General features: G+C 44.0%; 1 long non-coding RNA gene across 1 annotated transcript in view; it reads right to left on the bottom strand.

Moving 5' to 3' along the window:
* The window catches only part of LOC129467416 (uncharacterized), a 156,195-nt gene that overhangs the window by 97,750 nt on the left and 38,282 nt on the right, over positions 1 to 20,163 (bottom strand). The window contains exon 2 of the long non-coding RNA XR_010116963.1: positions 7,282 to 7,509. This is a non-coding gene — a long non-coding RNA (uncharacterized lncRNA). The remainder of the gene's footprint in view (positions 1 to 7,281; positions 7,510 to 20,163) is intronic.

The raw sequence follows: 20,163 nt of genomic DNA, 5'->3' as shown, positions 1-20,163 counted from the left end.
CCTTTCCCCCAGGCCAATGAATCAGGGTCTGCATTTCAACAAGCTCCCAGGTGGCTGGTACACAAGATGGAACTGGAGAAGCATCTAGACTAGTAGTTTCCAGTCCTGACCACACATTCAAATAACCTAAGGAGCTTTAAATAACCAGTGACCCAGCCCCATCACAGACATATTAATTCAGAAACCCAAAGAATGGTGTGAGCCTGGGCTTTATTCAAAAACTCCCCAGGTGACTTTACTGTCCAGCCACGATCAAGCCCCACTGGCTGTATCAAAATACATGAAGCCTTAGGACATGGTCTCATTACGGCTTTGGTGGACTCTAGGCACCTTTGCCTCCAGGAGTCCCTTCCTATGTAAAATAATATTAAAAATTAGTTTACTATGTCTTGGTATAAACAGAAATATGTTAATACTATATAGTAAGATATTTTCTTTAAAGTTTCCTTTTTAAAATTTTTGTTATTGTACTTTAAGTTCTGGGATACATGTGTAGAACGTGCAGGTTTGTTACATAGGTATACACGTGCCATGGTGGTTTGCTGCACCCATCAACCTGTCATCTACATTAGGTATTTCTCCTAATGCTATCCCTCCCCTAGGCTCCCCACCCCCCAGCAGGCACCAGTGTGTGATGTTCCCCTCCCTGTGTCCACGTGTTCTCATTGTTCAACTCCCACTTAGAAGTGAGAACATGCGATGTTTGCTTTTATGGTCTTGTGTTAGTTTGCTGAGAATGATGGTTTCCAGCTTCATCCATGTCCCTGCAAAGGACATGAACTCATCCCTTTTTATGGCTGCGTAGTATTCCATGGTGTATATGTGCCACATTTTCTTTCTCCAGTCTATGGTTGATGGGCATTTGGCTGATTCCAAGTCTTTGCTATTGTGAACAGTGCCGCAATAAACATACATGTGCATGTGTCTTTATAGTAGAATGATTTATAATGCTTTGGATATATACCCGGTAATGGGATAGCTGAGTCAAATGGCATTTCTCGTTCTAGATCCTTGAGGAATCGCCACGCTGTCTTCCACAACGGTTGAACTTATTTATACTCCACCAACAGTGTAAAAGCGTTCTTATTTCTCCACATCCTCTCCAGCATCTGTCGTTTCCTTTTTTTAATCTTCTGATTCAAAACACAAGCATTAACACATTTCATAGGTCCCTGAAAGTGTGCAGGCCTGAGGCATTGAGCCCCTGGATACGTTGGCCCTGCTTTGGGATATTATATAAAGATAAGCGTGGCAAACACAGTTAATGAGAGAAGAGAGTTCTTCATGGAGCTGTAAAGCTGATGGCTCACAGAAAACCTGATCCAAGGTAGAAGAGGGAGAAGGAGAAGAGGAAGAAGAAAAAGAGATAGCAAAAAAGAAAGGAGGAAGGGAAGGGAGGAAGGAAGGTCCAGATTTTAATAAAATTCTAACCCAATGGAGGAAGTGCTGGGCGGGGGTCAACACAAACACCTGTATCTGTACAGCTATGATGAGGAGTTAATGCAAACAATACTGCACACCTCTATCCACTTATCCATTCTTTTAATCACTCATTCCTTTGTTTCTCCAGTTCACAACAGAGCCCCACACATATGCAAAACCCCAGCAATTTAAAGACGCAGAAACTATCATCCCTTCCTTCTATGGGCCAAACACTTGAGGCAGGCAACCCCATGCCTGGTTTATTTCATTACTTTCTCAAGAATGTTAATGCAAGATTGCTAGAATGACCACACTTAATTAAAGCAACATGACCAAGAAGAAATCCGCAGGAAACACGTGGAAGTGCAGCGAAAGCTTCAGATATTCTCCCTGTAATTACAAGTTGTGTGGCCTGACAGCTGCTCCCAAGAGAGGCTTTTTGTAAATTATTTTTATTATTTTTTTTTAGAAATCTGGCATGAAAGGATTGGTTATGAAGGCGAATCCTTGCCAGCAGAAATCTTGAGTGGACTGTATCCACCCCGTAGCTGTCCAGACACAGAGATGAGGTTGAAAAGAGAGCAGAGAACTTAACAGAGACCACCCCACATAATGGGGAAGTCAAAACCAGTGGAAATAAAAATTTGCCTTTTCATGGGCACTTTGTTAGAAGAGGAAGGGAAGAGAAAAGTAGTATTCAGAAGTTGCATTTAAGCTGAGTGATTAGAAATACAGTACCACCATTCAATGCACAAAAGAGCAGGGAGTTTGGATGTGAAAATTAAACATTTTGAATGTGAAAGTTTCAAGTAAACAAAAGATTAATTACTACACGCATCGACTTTTGCATAAAAAAACAGCCGCCAGGCCTGCATGCTTCTCTGTGATTTCCTGTGTAAAAGATAACTCTAAACTATGAGTTTTCCATAATGAGATTTTTTTAATATGAGGAAATGTATGCAAAATATATGCAGGTGGTAACATTTCATAACTAAGATGCCTTGCCAGGCAACATGCTAGAAATCACTGAAACTCAAGAAAACGTGTTCGAATCTAAATTCACACTTGGTGAATACTTTGCTTGTTCAACACACTTTATAAAATACTAACTAATGCTCCTGAAATTGATGGAACGTATTATTTCATCCATTACAGAAGCAGAGAAACTCATCTAAAGAGACCCAATGCATCAGAGAAGGAACGTGGCAGAATGGGGCCTGGAAATCTCAAGTTCTCAGAAGCCATCCTCTCACTGACGAGGTCACTGGGAAAGGACCAAGCAGACCATTGTAGTTTTGTGATCCCCAAACTGGATCCATACCTGGCCTGGGGTAGGCACTCAATGAATGCATAAGGAAGGGAGGGTGGGAGGCAAGAGGCAAATAAGGGAGGGAGGAAAGGAAGGAGGCAGGAAGAAACGAAGTGAATGGAATGGAAGAACAGACAGGTTTGGGAGTGTCATGGTAAACATCTTACGAAGTTATTCCAAGGTCTTTTCCAGGGCAAAGTGATACCGAATAGTGTAGCTTTATTAGTTTGATGGTGAGTACTGAAGGATTTATTGTATGTTTTTTAGAAATCTTGAAAATAAATAAATTTCCATGCAACATAAAGGCTATTGATTCACCAGATCTTCAAATCTTGTCTTTCTTTATCTTCACTGAAGTAAGTCTTTAACCACTTCTGCCTTTTAAAATGAGTCCATTCTCGGCCTAAGGTTCTCCTCTCTTCTGGACAGTGAAGGCTCCTAAGTCTTCCCCAGAGCCCTGGTCACTCCCAGTGGGATTACCATCTCGGGCACTGGAAGGTGTCTGCCCTGACCTCCGTATACACACACAGACATGGATTAATGTCAATGCAGAGAGAATGCACATGCATCATGTGCTGTTCATTCAAGCGAGAAGTGAAGGATGGCATCCCCATCACATTCCCAGAGTGCCCGATCCATTACAGAGCATCTATAAATAGCCATCGAGAGAGAATTTGGCATTGGAGAGCACAGCATTCACCCCCCAAACATGCACAGCTGGCAATAAGGCCCAACACCATGGCAGGTGGAATACCAGAGGCTCCCATCAGGCTGTGGTGTGCAACTGTGAGAGCTTCCACCAGTGGGGAACTGGACAGACACCACGAGTATAATGCCTAAGACTCTGGAGAAGTTCTGGGGAAGTGGTCATCACAAGGATAATGGAATTGAATGGCCATTGCTAAGTGGCATCATTTATTGGAGAAAGACAATGAAAGCCTGAGAGTTATTAATCACCAACTTCAGGTGAAGCGTGCAAGTCAGAAAACCTTCCTGGCAGCATATAAGTAGGTAGGATCACATCTCCTTCAGCCAGATGGCAGGAAAAGCTGAAGAGCTGGCTTAGGCTTGAATTACAAGGGCAGAAGAGCTCCAGAGATGGGTGAACTTTCAGCCCTGACAAGTCTGCCATGCCAGCAGAGGACCTGGTTGTAAAGGATTGGGAATCTAATATTTGGGATGGGGACATCTGGGTCAACATTCCCCCAATAACTGTGGGAATGCTCTGGCCTTGCAGAAGGGTCTCTCTCCTCCTTGTTAAAGGCTAGTGCTCCCCCCTTGCTTGAAAAATGCTGCAAGGCAGGGGTCCCCAACCCCTGGGCCATGAACCAGTATCCATCCATGGCCTGTTAGGAACCAGGCCACATAGCAGGAGGTGAGCAGTGGGCAAGTGAGCATCACCACCTGAGCGCCGCCTCCTGCCAGATCAGTGGCAGCATTAGGTTCTCATAGGAGCACGAACTCTGTTGTGAACTGCACAGGCGAAGGATCTAGGTCACATGCTCCTTATGAGAATCTAATGTCTGATGATCTGTCACTGTCTCCCATCCCCCCCAGATGGGACCATCTAGTTGCAGGAAAACAAGCTCAGGGCTCCCACTGATTCTACATGATGGTGAGTTGCATAATTATTTCATTATATATTACAATGTAATAATAATAGAAATAAAGGGTACAATAAATGTAATGTGCTTGAATCATCCTGAAACCACCCCCGATCCCCAGCCTATGGAAAAACTGTCTTCCACGAAACCATTCCCTGGTGCCAGAGAGACTGGGGACCCCTGCTGCAGAAGCTCTGCACCACAAAACAATGTGGGCGTCTCCCTGATGCATGCACCCCTGGGCCTCTGCCCCCACTTCCCCTCCTGCTAGCCAGGCTGATCATGAGGTTCAGGTCACAGCAGTACATAGATGGGGAATTGCAGGAAGTGCCTGCTACAGGAAAAAAGGCCCCCAGAGAAGCTACAAGGCCTCACCGAGAGGTATGGGCAAAAACCAGGAGAATGTGTGGGGTTGGGTTCTGAGGGTACAAGACTAAGACGGGCAGAACCTAAGCTTGGAATACGGAGAGTTTATCGATGTGGGCCTGCCCTTCCGTGATCCAGGGTTGTAAACTCTGGCAAGGCCCCTAAGCAGTGCTAACACGCTCTAGGAGGGCTCCTAGGAGCTTGAAGGAAGCAAAGGTCTGCACTAAGTTAATCAGAAATGCCTGGGCCACCCTCCTGCCCATGAAGGAAGGGACAGAAAGGCTCAGAAGAGTGTGCCCTCTAGAGCAGGTCCAGCACGTCGGCTCGGAAAGCCAGCCATGCTCTTCAACCAGAGAACATGCCATTTACCAACTAGATAAAGAACGCACTGCTGAGAGGGAGCCTGCTGAACCATGCAGGGTGGCTATGCTGTTGTTACAGAATTGGACTCTTGAATGCAAAGGAGGCCAATGGAATCCCAGAACAATAGAAGCTAGTGTGTCATTTGGCAGGGAGCAAGGTAGGCACAGTGACACAGGGCATCAAGCCCAGAGTGGCAGCTGGAGCACCTGTCCCCATCTTCAGAGGGTAGATACATAGCAGCAGAAAAGGGCACCTCTCAATCCACACACCCTTAACAAAAGCTTTTCTCAAGAGAAACTAGTCAAGAGGCTTCAGGAAAATGACCAATAGAAAGCCACATTTCAGCCCTGGAGCTGAGCTCATTTTCAGACCTGGAACCCACTGACTGAGGGAGAGGGTGAGCCCCAGGAGGAAGGACCCTCCAACATCACCGCAGTGTCTGTACAAACATTCTCCCCCATCACAGCAGTGTCTGTACAAACATTCTCCCCCAGATCGTCCACAAAGAGACGCATGCCATGTGAGGACCACTGGGCGCAGGATCTGAGGCGACATTGGTACCTAGGGACCTAGGCCTGGTCCTGAACCCTCTGTTAGAGTGGAGGTGTGCAGGAGCCAGTTTTGAAGGGAGAGGTAACCAAATCCAGCTCACAGTGACTCCTCTGGGTCCACAGACCCAACCAGCAGCCCTTTCCCCAGCCTCCAAATGTAGAATTCAAACAACTTTTGAAATTGGTAAAACTGCCACATTAGTTCCTAGGAGTCGGTGGTAGAAACTACCTCCATGGGGAAGTTCAAGTGGAGGCCCCCACTCCAAGACACACACATCAATGCAGGAAATCAAAAATAATATCACATCCCAGAGGAAATGCAGAGATTAAACACCTAGAGGATGCGAGGGCTGCACCCAGCACACCCCTATTTAATTCATGTCTGACCCTAGAAAATCCTGACAGACTCTAGAGGATGACAGTGGACATCTGCAACTCGATCAGGCAGTTGCTGTTTGTAACTGGGTGGGAGCAGCTTTCCTGGTGCAGGTGAGCTCGGTGTCCTGTGGCCCAGGAACGCAGCCTGTACCGGGTGAATGCATTCTTTTCCACCCTTATCAGGAAGGAGAACCAGAACAGGCTGCATTCATGTGGGACACCTGGCAGGCTGCTTGGGAGAAGAAAGCAAGATCAGAAGATTGAAGCAAGCTCATGCGAGCAGCACATCATGGGTGCTGGACATGGGTGCAGAGCCTGTTCACACCCGCCAGAGCACAAGCACCACTGGGAAGAACTAAGCAGCCAAGTGTGCAACCGGCCAGCTGCTGCCAGCCCCTGTCACTGCCACCATGGTGCTGACACAACAGGCAATTTGTTGACTAGAATCAAATCATCATTCACTTACAGCCTGACCTTTCCTGCCCAAGGGCTTCAGCCAGCTCCACTGCCCAAGGGCCCATGGCATGTTTGCTTTGCCAGCACATCATCCCACAAAACACTGCATCAGACCAAGCGTCCGACCTTGTGACAGAGGCGGCACAGCATGGGATCATGAAACCCGTGGCCATCCTTTTGGGTCCTGCCACTATCCAGAAAGCTGCTGGCCTGATAAAACCATGGAACTGTCTTTGAAAGATGTAGCTGAGGCCGGGCACGGTGGCTCACACCTGGAATGCCAGCACTTTGGGAGGTGGAGGTGGGCAGATCACTTGTGCTCAGGAGTTCAAGATCAGCCTGGCCAACATGGTAAAACTCCATCTCTACTAAAAAATACAAAATACATGGTGAAACTCCATCTCCACTAAAAAATACAAAAAATAGCCAGGCATGGTGGTGCATACCTGTAATCCCAGCTGCTTGGAAGGCTGAAGCAAGAGAATTGCTTCAACACAGGAGGCAGAGGTTGCAGTGAGCTGAGATTGCACCACTGCACTCCAGCCTGGGTGACAGAGTGAGACTCCATCTAAAAAGAAAAAAAAAAAAAAAACATAGCTGATAGCTTGGAGCTGATCCACTGCAAAGATGGCACACAGCAAAATCAATGATCATCAAATAGTACTATGTCCCCAGCAGGTAGAACACGTGGATTCCAAAACAATGGGCTGGATGCAAGTGTGACCACACCACTACCCCCACTCCAGGAATCTGTGCTCCCAAAAGGGGCCCATGTCTGTACTTTGGGCCCCTTGCAGCAAGTGTCCAGTAGGCAAGGAAAGGAACTGCCAACCTGGGGAATCGCAGGGGGATTCTCAGGAGGATGAAGCTACTGCACAATGGGGGCAGAGAAGACTCCCTTCGGCACTCAGGAGATCCATCAAGGTGTCGCCTTGGACTCTTTCATCCATATTTGATGGTGAATGGACAAGAGCAGCAGCCACAGCCAAAGGAGGACGTGATGACCAAGGGCTCAGCCTCTCAGGCGTGGAGGTCTGGACCACCCAAACAGGTAGGCCACCTAGAAATCGAGGTTAGAGATGGAGAATTGTCAGCACAGAGGCAGTGGTTGACACGGGGAGAGATCATAGGAGCCTCAGAACACTGTGAGGAGACGCTGGCACGGAGGATCAGGTAGGAAGAGGAGATCGCATTGATCAACCTAATAGAGTCCGAAACAAGCAATGCTGTTGTGGGAATGGCCCAGCCCATCACACCATCAACATCAATAACAACAAAAAAATTAACGACCCACAGGACTTGCAATCGTGAATGAAGAAGTGCGATGCTGCTTTGTCTCTGTCAATCTTTACGTGACTGGACAAATTCACTCATTCTTTGATTATCATTCATCTCCTTGATTATCAAAGTACTGTGCTTTGCCGCCTTCTCCCCTCAATGATAAAAGAGGATAAAATTCAGTTAATATGTGCATTTTCATTACAAGACAACTAAAGAAATTACCCTTATTTTACTTGATATGTTTTTACACGCTGAGGAATTGGGGTAATTTGGGAAAGGTGGCAATTGTGGGAGGTCCCACACCTGCCTGCTCTCTGCTGTAGCACCTTTGGGGAAGCACATCTGTCCCCAAGAACTGCCCATGTGCATGGAGCATGCAGGCAGCCCTCCAACAAGCAGGAGACAGTTCTGCTTTATAGACCCACACATTTGCAAAGGAAACCACATCAACTCCCTTTGCTCACCAGCGTAGTTCTTCATTCATAGATTCAACCCAAAACCATCAGGTATTTGAAGAAAATAAGTAAATAAATTGTTAGAAGTCTAGATAAAGAAACAGGACAACCAACCCTGGTGAAAAGAGGAATAATTATTGGACAGAAAATAACTTTAAAAAGATGTAACTGGCATGGTCAGAGAGACTGGCTATGCTGTTATAGTTATCCCCAAAGAACTCACTGCTTGGGGGAAAGAAGGAAGCAGAGAACAAGAAAGTACCTTGGCAATTTAGAATCTACTTGTGAATATTAAACATTCAGTATACAGGTTAATTAAAATTTGAACACAGCTAAAGACCAAGTTTCTAAAGACAAATAGCACAAGCTGCAAAAGACAGAGAGAAAGAAAATATGAAAGGAAAAGGAAAATGTATAGAAGCTAAACCCAGAAGGTTCAATATCACCTAATCTATCTCCAGAAGCAGATAACAAAATGCCAGGAAGGATGAGTTAAAGGGCATTTAAAAAAGACCTAAACATGTCCTGTTAATATTTCAGAGGCCCAAGGCTAAAATAACAACTGTAAATACTTCTAGAAGGAAAAAAAGAACCTATAAAGAATAAGAAGTAACTTGACCTCAGATTTATCGGTAGAATGTAACATTAGAAGACAAAGGAATAAAGCATTCACAAATTTTAAGGGAAAATTATTTTGAAACTAAAATTACATTCCAAACTATCAATCAAGTGGGGCAGTGGAAAATAAAGATATTTTAGGAGTTGTAAGACTCAGAAAGTTTTACTTCCCTTTCTGAAAAAAAAAAAAAAAACACATCATAGAGCAGTAAATACTCACCAGGTACTTTTCTTAGCACTTTTCATGTGTTAAAACTCCTTGAGTCTTCACATCAACACTATGGCATTATTAATATCCTAATTTTACAGATGAGAAAATTGTGGCACAGAGAGGGTGACACTCTGGTAAAATGAAGAAGAAACTCAAGGAAAACGATGCTATGCAATTTAACTCATGGTGAACCACGGAGGAGATCAATGAAAAGAAATCTGAGATTGACAGCTATACCCTGTGCCTAGAGAGCAAGTGACCAACTAGAAGAGAAAGTAGGAGGGCTTGGAGAAAAAGGCCTTCAAGACAGAAGCAAATCCAATTACATATATTAATTGATTAAGAACCTGGAAAGTCTAAAAGCTGCATATGTTTCTTCTCCCAGTGGTTAGAAAAAACAAACAAAAAAGAAGCAAGAAATGCCAAGGTGGGGGGTGGGGGAGATAGCTCCATAAAACATGCATGGACCAAATATGAAGCAGATTTAAAGATGGCCTAATTTTGAGCAATGGTTGTAGTTTTAAGAAAAGTAAAAATACGACAGGGCACGGTGGCTCATGCCTGTAATCCCAGCACTTTGGGAGGCTGAGGTGGGCAGGTCACGAGGTCAGGAGATTGAGACCATCCTGGCTAACACGGTGAAACTCATTCTCTACTAAAAATAAAAAACAAATTATCCAGGTGTGGTGGCGGGCGCCTGTAGTCCCAGCTACTCAGGAGGCTGAGGCAGGAGAATGGCGTGAACCTGGGAGGCGGAGGTTGCAGTGAGCCGAGATTGCGCCACTGCACTCCAGCCTGGGTGACAGAGTGAGACTCCATCTCAAAAAAAAAAAAAAAGAAAAGAAAAGTAAAAGTACATTTAATCTTGACCCTTGGAAGATTATCCTTCAAATGGCACTGTTCAGTGCATACATAAAATTACTTTTATTTGTTTTGCAGTGAAAATGTTTAAATAATCATAATAAAAGAAATGCTACATTTTAACTTTTTATTTTCATCATAGATTTTAGAGGCATAGAAAATCTAATTATAGTTACTGTAAAACATACACATATTTTAAATCTTAATGATGTAAAAATAATGGCATAGCCAGCCAAAAAGGAAAGAGAGGTAGGATGTACAAGGGTGCTAATTTTCTCACCAACAGATAACATGTACAGTTGATGGAACTACAACACCGAAGGTACAATACATTAAAGAAATAATTAATAAGGTAGACTTCATTAAAATTTTAAAAACTCTTGTTCTGCAAAAGATACTGTCAAGACAATGAGAAGACAAGTCACAGTCTTGGGAAAAAACGCATCTGCAAAAGACATGTCTGATAAAGGACTGTTATCCAAAATATACAAAGAACTCTTAAAACTCAACAACAAGAAAGCAAGCAGCCCAAATGAAAAACAGACAAAAGATGTGGACACTTCACCAAAGAAGATATACAGTGGTAAGTAAGCATATAACATCACGCATCACTAGGGAATTCCAAATTAAAACAATGAGATACCCATCGTAGCAGGTAATAACAATAATGTCCACTATTAGAGTGGTGCAGATCTAAAGCTGAAGGGTCAAGAAACAGAGAAGCATATTACTTAAAGTTTACAGATAGATTTACAATAAATACAATCAGCAAGAATCAATATATGAAAGAGAGATGGTAGAGTACGTATGGAAGGGCCCTAAACTCTTTATCTTTCCTAGTGAGGAGTTAATATACATTTCCAAAGTTGATTGATCAAGAATAAGGAAAAATAATTTGAGATGAAGTTATGATAATAATGTCTAAAACAATTGAAAGCAAAAGTACTTATCTTTGGGGCATGGGTGTCCAAGAATGGGGAGATGTCTAGAAAGAGACTTATTTCATTTTGTATCCTTCCGTGCTGCTTGGATTTTTTTAATAGTGTGCATGTAGTGTTTTTATAATTTAAAAAGCGATTTTTAATCATCAGTAATTTTTCTGTTAGGGAAGAAATCAGCTGAAGGATGAAGTTTATGGAAATTTTTTCTAGAAGCTTAATAATAGATGTCAATAACAAAGCATTGCTGAAAATAATGAATTTTTGAATTATGAAATGCCTTTAAGTTTTTCTCAAATTGCAAATCTCGCTGAGGGTGTTCCTCCAAGTCCTACTTATCAGACGTACTACTAAGTTTAAATTATAAAATTCTTACCTGTAATTGAAGCCAGCTGCAACCTTTTTGACAAGGACTAATTGCCGATAATGATTTAAGTGCTGCAAATTCACATGCCACAATTGTTTTAAATAGGGGAACCTCTCACAGCTTTCTCTGAAAAGAACTGTTAATCTTTGCTGCTGACTTATCAAATCCTTCAGTCACCTGTTTGCCATCATTTTCATGAGCTGATAACGTGTTTATTAGAGTCATAATGTGCAGGTGGAGGAATAAAGGTCTCATTTGATGGCACTGGAATTTCATCTAACATTTCTACATGGAAAGAGTTGGCACAAGCCTCAGGTTTGGCTTAGCAGAGAAAGACAATAAAGGCATGTATTTTTTTTTAATTTGAAGCAAACGAAAAATGAGCATTTATTTAACGTCAGGAACTTTAGATGACATAGCTGGGTAAACCCATGACCTGTAATGTCCCTTTAGCCTGCTGCAAATCAAGGATCCCTGGTGCTGAACAACAGCCAGGGGGCTGCTACTGGGGATAGCTCCTCCTCGCCGTGCCTCCCTGTCTCCTTTCACTGCATCTGATCTTTCCTTCTCTTCCTCAGCATTGCATCAGTTCCCCTTGGCTGCTCATTGCTGGGTTTGGAGGCACTAAATTGTTACAACCTCTGCTTGTTGGGAAAGGAGGAGTTTGGCAGCATATATTCAAAAGTTAACACAACCTTTCTCTTTGCAGTTCTACCACTAAGGATTTATCTAAAGAAAATAATGGATCGGCCTGGCTCGGTGGCTCACGCTTGTAATCCTAGCACTTTGGGAGGCCGAGGCAGGCTAATCACCTGAGGTCAGGAGTTCGAGACTAGCCTGACCAACAAGGAGAAATCTTGTCTCTACTAAAAATACAAAGTTAGCCAGGCATGGTGGCACACGCCTGTAATCCCAGCTACTCAGGAGGCTGAGGCAGGAGAATTGCTTGAAGCCGGGAGGCGGAAGTTGCAGTGAGCTAAGATCGTGCCATTGCACTCCAGCCTGGGCAACAAGAGCGATACTCTGTCTAAAAAAAGAAAGAAAGAAAGAAAGAAAGAGAGAAAGAAAGAAAGAAAGAAAGAAAGAAAGAAAGAAAGAAAGAAAGAAAGAAAGAAAGAAAGAAAGAAAGGGAGGAAGGAAGGAAAGGAAAAGAATAAAGAAAGAAAAAATAAGAATGGATCATGTGCAAATTTCTAGCTGCAATGATTTCAATTACAGTAGTTTTTATAATGCTGGGACACTGGGAACAATCTAAAGGATCAGCCATAGGGGGCTGGTCTGATGCCTGAGAGCTAAGACATGGGAAGGATGTGCATCCACTAAGGACACCTGGGCTCCATGGCCTGGAAAACTGTTACCAGAAACGGGTCCCAATCCAGACCCCAAGAGAGGGTTCTTGGATCTCGTGTAAGAAAAAATTTGAGGCGAGTCCATAGAGTAAAGCAAACGCGAGTTTATTTAAAAAGTAAAGGAATAAAAGAAAGGTGGGATATGTAAGGGAACTCCATAGGCAGAGCAGCCCGAGGGCTGCTGGTTGCCCATTTTTACGGTTATTTCTTGATGATATGCTAAACAAGGGGTAGATTATTCATGCCTCCCCTTTTTAGACCATATAGGGTAACTTCCTGATGTTGCCATGGCATTTGTAAACTGTCGTGGTGCTGGTGGGAGTGTAGCAGTGAGGACGACCAGAGGTCACTCTCATCACCATCTTGGTTTTGGTGCATTTTGGCCAGCTTCTTTACTGCAACTTGTTTTATCAGCAAGGTCTTTGTGACCTGAATCTTGTGCCAACTTCCTATCTCATCCTATGACTTAGAATGCCTTAACCTTCTGGGAATGCAGCCCAGTATGTCTCAGCCACATTTTACCCAGCTCCTATTCAAGATGGAGTTGCTCTGGTTCAAACAACTCTGACACTTACAAAGGTGTGACCTTTAGCCAATTGCTTAAGCACTGTCAGGCTCAAATTCCTCCTTTGTCAAATGGGAACAACAGCATCTAGCTCACCTGATCGCTGGGGATTAAAAGGTCTCAGGAACACAAAACACTCCGCATAGTGCCTGGTCTGTTGTCAATATTTGATAAATGCCACTTAATGATAATAGTGATTATAATAAGGCTAGCAGAAATATTAAACCATAACAATCATGTTGAAGGGGAAGATGGACTGAGGGAAAGAAACATCCCTGTGGGAATTCAAGTCAGGAAACAAAAAAGTAGCTGTTCTTGACCTCATTCAAGTAGTAGATGCAAAATAAAAGACAAATTATCAAAGTAAAAGGTTAATGGCGATTATTCCTGAGTGGTAGAATTATGCTGATTTTATTTTCTTTTGGATTCTCTGTATGTAAAACTTTCTACAAAGAAAGTATTTTACTTTACTAATTAAGATATAAATGGGGCCGGGTGCAGTGGCTCACGCTTGTAATCCCAGCACTTTGGGAGGCCGAGGCGGGCGGATCACGAGGTCAGGAGATCGAGACCACGGTGAAACCCCGTCTCTACTAAAAATACAAAAAAATTAGCCGGGCGTGGTGGCGGGCACCTGTAGTCCCAGCTACTCGGAGAGGCTGAGGCAGGAGAATGGCGTGAACCCGGGAGGCGGAGCTTGCAGTGAGCCAAGATTGCACCACTGCACTCCAGCCTGGGTGACAGAGCGAGACTCCGTCTCAAAAAAAAAAAAAAAAAAAAAAAGAGATAAATGGTATTTTTTTTTTTAAATTCCTCCTTTAGATGACTGCATTCACAGAATTTCAGAACCGGAAGACACTTTAAGTACCATCTACTCCAACCTCATCACTCTACTGATGAAGAACCAGAGCATCCAGAATGGAGCGCTGCCCCCACTGGATCCTGCAGGGAAGGACCCCCAGAGCCCAGGGGTCCCCACAGCCTCACAATGTAATTGGAATTAGACTCAAGGCACAATCATCTGGGCATCTCCAAGGACTAGATCTTGGTTCTCTCCTTTTATCCCAGATATGTGTCATAGTGCCTGGCACATGGTAGGATGGCAGTAAATATTTGTTGAATGAATACACATATGAATACAAATCACTTGTGCTCCCATAAGCATTAGAACACAAGTGAACAGCTCTGAAAGCAGCAGTTAGTCTCCTGGGGGTATCTGAGAAAGCTTCCTAGCAAGGAAATAGCAAAATCAGGTCCCAGAAGGTGAGTTCAAGTGAGTTCTGTCAGAAGCGTTTGAACCAGAGTGACTCCATCTTGAATAGAAGCTAGGTAAAATGAGGCTGAGACCTGCTGGGCTGCATTCCCAGGAGGTTAGGCATTCTAAGTCACAAGATGAGACAGAAGGGTGGCACAAGACACAAGTCACAAAGACCACCATTGATAAAACAGGATGCAGTAAAGAAGCTGGCCGAAACCCACCAAAACCAAGACAGTCATCCTCAATGCTCATTATACGCCATTATGAAGCATCACGTGCTAAAAGACACTCCCACCAGTGCCATGACCATTTACAAATGCCATGGCAATGTCTGGAAGTTACCCCTACATGGTCCAAAGGGAAGAGGAACCCTCAGTTTCAGGAAATCCCCATCACTTTCCAGGAAAACTCACCAACAATCCATTGTTTCCCATATGATCAAGAAATAACCATTAAAATCGCCAACCAGCAGCCCTTAGGGCTACACTGTCTAGGGTACTCCATTCTTTTATTTCTTTGCTTCACTGATAAACTGCTTTCACTTTATTCTGTGGACTTGCCCCAAATTATTTCTTGCATAGGATCTAACAACCCTCTCTTGGGGTCTAGATCAGGACCCCTTTCCGGTAACAGTTCCAGACCCAGCAAACAGCCATGGAATGAAAACACACTTTGAGTTGGGGAAGAGGCTACCATCCTCGTCTGGCAAAACCTAAGGTCTGTGCAGGAAAAGGTGCATGCAAAGAAGCAGGAAAGGAGAAGTGGCCAGAATGGACTTCCATTCTTTCATTTATTTCTAGGCCACCTTCCAGGCCAGCTGGTTATTTGTGAGAATGATATAAAATACATTGCTAATAGCTGAAAATGGTTTAATGTTTTTGTTTTTTTTTTTCTGTCCAGGTAACATTTTCTTTTTCACTCCCAGGGCCTCTCTGACTTCACCCCTCCTCAGGAGAGAATTGCAGGTAATTAGGGCTGTCAGCAGGAGGGATCTCAGGGCGGGATCAAATCACCTCCCCTGACAGCTGACTTCCCCACCTCCCCACACGCCCTGCCAGCAAGCACCCAACCCAGCCCAGTCCCACCCTCTCCAACAAACATGCTCTGGGGGACAATTTTATGATGGATTTTTTTCATTTAAAGCTAATCACATTATCCATTTCATCTGCTCTTCTGTACCTCTTACAATTAAAGAGAGGTTGAAAGAGATTAAAAAAAAAAAAAATACAGCCACTGATTTCCCAAGACTTGATTTTCACCTCTAGTCCCCATTCATAAGCACTTAAGATGTTACACTTTGTTCTGTTGGAACCCATTATTTCCCCGAGAGACTCGATGTCTGCTTTGATAGGAGCAATTTATCACCCTGGCGAAATCATGCTACTGTTTGGAAGGCAGGGCCAGGATTTATGAATCCTTTTTCACTGAGAATGAATTTAATTCCCAGGGGTGGAAGTGGTATTAAAAGATTCGGCCTGCTGCACCTGTGGCATCTGAGAAGGCGGCTTCCAATATGAGTGGCACATTCACCCCTGTCCTGTGCTATGAAAGCCTTCACCTTCCTAATGGAGGAACCTCGATGAGGGCCTGAAATTCAATTCAGTTGGGTGTGATACAATGGTTGTACTTAACAATGAATTCAAAGCAATAAAATTGACTTGCACAGCATTTTTACTCTATTTTTAGAGTGTATGAGTTTTTAAACTATTATTTATTGAAGATACTTTTTCAAAATATCCATTTTTAAAGCACCAAGCCAAATTATTGATCTATTGGGACCAATTCCTTCTTGCAATTTATAGTGTTCAGTTTCCTTCCACGTGTTATAACCCAGGTAAGATGCCACAAGGAGCACACTGGAATCACCTGGGGAGCTTGACAAGCTATTGATGCCTGGGTCCCACCCCAAAAGGGTTTAAGACAATGTCTATGTACAGTCTCAGCATCAGGAATTTTGTTTAAGCTTCCCAGGTGATTCTAATATATAATCAAGTTTGAGAACCACTGCTATAAGATAATAAGTTTGGTATTTTTGAAACAAGAATAGCAGTTTCAAATTAGACATCCATCCTGCAAATGGTCATCTATTTTAAATGAACCAAGCATGACTTCCTACACTATTTCATTGATCTAGTTGGTAACTGGAGAAATATGTCTTACATCATCATGGACAAATGTATGGTTTCCATAATGAATTGTCTTTACTATCCTTGAGCTTGTGTGCAAGTCAACAATTCTTGCTAACGGTGGTACTTTTGCTCTATGGATTATTTCCAACCCATCAAACAACTTCTATGCATCACTTCAATCTCATGCATTACTACTGGATATTAATTCATTGTGCCCAATAATGGCCACTCTTTTCTGCCTGTACCTCTACTCATATTCTCTGCTCCTCACTTATTGCCCACCCACCCATCCATCTAACCTTCCTCCACTCTGCCCTTTGTTTGGCACTGGTATGACAATGACGAACGAGACAGTCCCTGCCTCACAGGAGCTCACAGTCTGGTGTGGAAAGCAGACAACAGAAACCATAGGAAAGCATGCCTACGCCATGCAAGAAATGAGCTGAGGGTCACAGGGAGCACCAAGAGGGGCCTCTCATGCTGCAGGGGGCAGGGAAGATGGCCGTCCCCATCACAAGAAGTACTACCATTTGCACAGTCACTTTTTGTGTCACTGAACTCTTAAATTATTTATTGATTGTCAGTGTATAACACAGGGATAGAGAGATGCCCACAATACGTAGGTATTATCTAATTCTCTTTGCATCTCTATTCAGTCATTCCTTGGAACTAAATAAGTATATGCATTCAACAATTAGGTTAATGGTCCCCATCTTCTTTGGCACTAGAGACCAGTTTTGTGGAAGACAATATTTCACAGACCAAGGTGAGGGGGATGGTTTTGGGATGATTCAAGCACATTACATTTATTGTACACTTTATTTCTACTATTATTACATACTCATTATAATGTAGAATCAGTGGGAGCCCTGGGCTTGTTTTCCTGCAACTAGACAGTCCCATATGCGGGGGACGGGAGACAGCGACAGATCATCAGACATTAGATTCTCAAAAGGAGTGTGCAGCCTAGATCCCTCGCGGGTGCAGTTCACAATAGGGTCCATGCTCCTATGAGAATCTAATGCCATGCTGATGTGACAGGAGGCGGAGCTCAGGGAATGCTCACTCATCCACCACTCACTTCTGCTGTATGGCCCAGTTCCTAACAGCCCACAGACTCATACCAGTCACTGGCCCGAGGTTGGGGACCCCTAAATTAGGACATTAGTGAAAATAAGGAATATCAGGATTTGTGCATCTTCTGATTTAAATATGTTTCTTTGTTTGGGGGTGATGTATGTACCAAAGACTCTTCGTTTTGGTCTGGCTGGTTCCATGGTTCTTTTAAAAGAACAAAGCTTATACCCAGGCACACATAGCCACACCAGGAAGGCCGCATGCTTACTGGCTGTCATCAGGGTCAAGAATGCTGTGATCTTCCTGGGGCTTCCTTTATAAACATCATTGACACTGGGGATTTCTTCACATCAGAAGGTCAGCAAATGATAAAGCATGTGCCTATTTTAAGACCAAATGCAGGACACTGGAGAACAGAAGATAAACATGAATAGCAAGAGCGCCTAGACAGTCACCTAGGAGAAATGCCACCATGGAGACTCAGGACAGCATGGGACAAAGTCACCATGTCCACATACTTGAAGGAGCTGAATAAAAAGTCAACACAAAATGGGATATAAATTAAATGAAAGGACCGTGGGAGGGTCAGTCACATCAACAAGGGGCCCAGGGCTCACGGCGTGTTTGCCTTCCTCTATTTCAAAGGAATTTGGGATCTGATTTTAATGTTATGATCTCACAAAATTGGAACTGTAAGGGATATTAGAGATAACTGACCCAATATTAATTTATAAATGGGGAAACTGAGGCCCGGAGAGGCAGATCCATGGCTGAGGCTGTGCTTTGAGCAAAGGTCAGAGACAGAACTGAAACACTCAGATGTTTAATTGCCAGCCCATGACCTTGCACCATCATCACAAAAGGTTGACCTAAAATCCCTCCCGTGACCAAGACCTCTAATTCCCAATGCCACAATGACAGCAAACCCATTGGTGGTTAACTCAGACATCAGCTGCAAATCTTGGCCTCCAGATTTGTAGAAGAAATATGGTTTATCTATTTTCACGATGACAAATTTCATCTCAGAGTCTCGTTAAGCTCCGAGAGCACCTGGTGCCAAGACAAGGGGGTGCCACAGTGTGAAGGCATGGAGGGAACATCTGTGGTCCTGGCCCTTGGCCACTATCATCTATCAGTGGATATATTTTTGTTATCCACAAAAATGGTCTCCTTCCATCAGGTCTCCGGGGTCCAGCTTGTGCCATTAACTGCTACGTGCTCCTGCCCCAGTTATGACCCCTCTTCAGGTGTCGCAGCCCCCAGGCCTCCCTCGGGACAAGTCACTACTCTGCCCTGTGGCTTGTCTGCAGGTGAGTGAGAGAAGGCACAAGGAAGAACCTGTGATATGAGGGACTGCTCAAAGCCTGTCCACCTGAACTGCCAGTGAAACAATTCCACCTGCTGCCACCTGGGAGACTGAATTAAGGCTCCTTTCCCAGGCCCTACCCAGGGAACTTCAGCAGTGACACGGCGTTTCTGTCCCCCAGGAATCCTCAAGTATATCTACGGTTTCAGTGGGAACCCTCCATCATCCCCTCCAACAGAGAGTTCGGCACTGCCCAGGGTCTGTGCCTGAAGACAGAGCCTTAGACACCTTCTCAGAACTTTTCTCCCCTTCTCCCATCTCTAGAATCTTTATTTAATCTCAGAGCAACAAGGAACAGAAACTGGCTCTGTGCTAGCAATCTTCCAAATGTATTGCTCATACCCTGAGTTCTTCTGAAATTCACAAGCCAGGTTGGAGTTCCCTGTGCTGTTTCCTTACATCTTCCCTGTGGCAATGAATGCTTCGCTCTCCAAAGTGGGGAGAAGGCTATGGAACAGCAGGGAAACCAGGAGAAAGAGATCATGAGGAATGATTGAAATAGACTCGACCTCACCAAGATCAAAGTGGCAGCACCTTGATGGGTGGATGGCATTGCTTGTTCCTTGGCCGCACCTTCAACCCCACACCCAGTCAGGTTCCAAATGTCAGTCCCACAGGGGAGATTGCCACAAGCAAGAGACATTAGAGAATTAGGACCAGCCACTGCCCTAGCAGGGACAGAATGCATCCAGCTAATGGTACAGCAACAGCGTTTCACCCTGAGGTCCACCACAAGCTGACTTCTCTCTCAGCCATGTCATCCTTACCTGGACAAGGCAGAGAGCAAAATCTACTTTGCAGTGTTCTCATAAAGATTGCATTTAGGGAGGAATGTCCTGAGCAAGGTGCATGTGTGTGATTGTTGCAGGATAAATAGCAGCCATTGTTGATATCTTTCTCCTCTGTCACCGCTCACATCCTTTAAAAAAATTGTGAAATTTCGATCTGGCATCCTTCTGGGCTTACCAGCTGGCATGGTATTAATGAAGAGACACTGGGTCATAATTTTGGTCACAAAACAGGCCATGTGGGGAAAGATGTGTTTGAGAGAAGCCTATATTTATAAGATTATCTGGAAAATGTGAACAATTGCTAACGAAAGCGATTTGGCAAGGGCATAAATGACTCAGGCCCGTTCCCGTTTCTAGAAAAACAACTCAGACCGCTTTGTCTCCCCAAGACTATGAATGTGGTAGTTGCTGTGAGCTGCAGCCCATGATACACGCTGTGCAGACCAGG

Source organism: Symphalangus syndactylus, chromosome 18 (assembly GCF_028878055.3).
Source record: "Symphalangus syndactylus isolate Jambi chromosome 18, NHGRI_mSymSyn1-v2.1_pri, whole genome shotgun sequence".
NCBI classification, from domain to species: Eukaryota; Metazoa; Chordata; class Mammalia; order Primates; family Hylobatidae; genus Symphalangus; species Symphalangus syndactylus.
The sequence above is the reverse complement of the archived record's forward strand: the minus strand, read 5'-3'. Positions and strand labels throughout refer to the sequence as shown.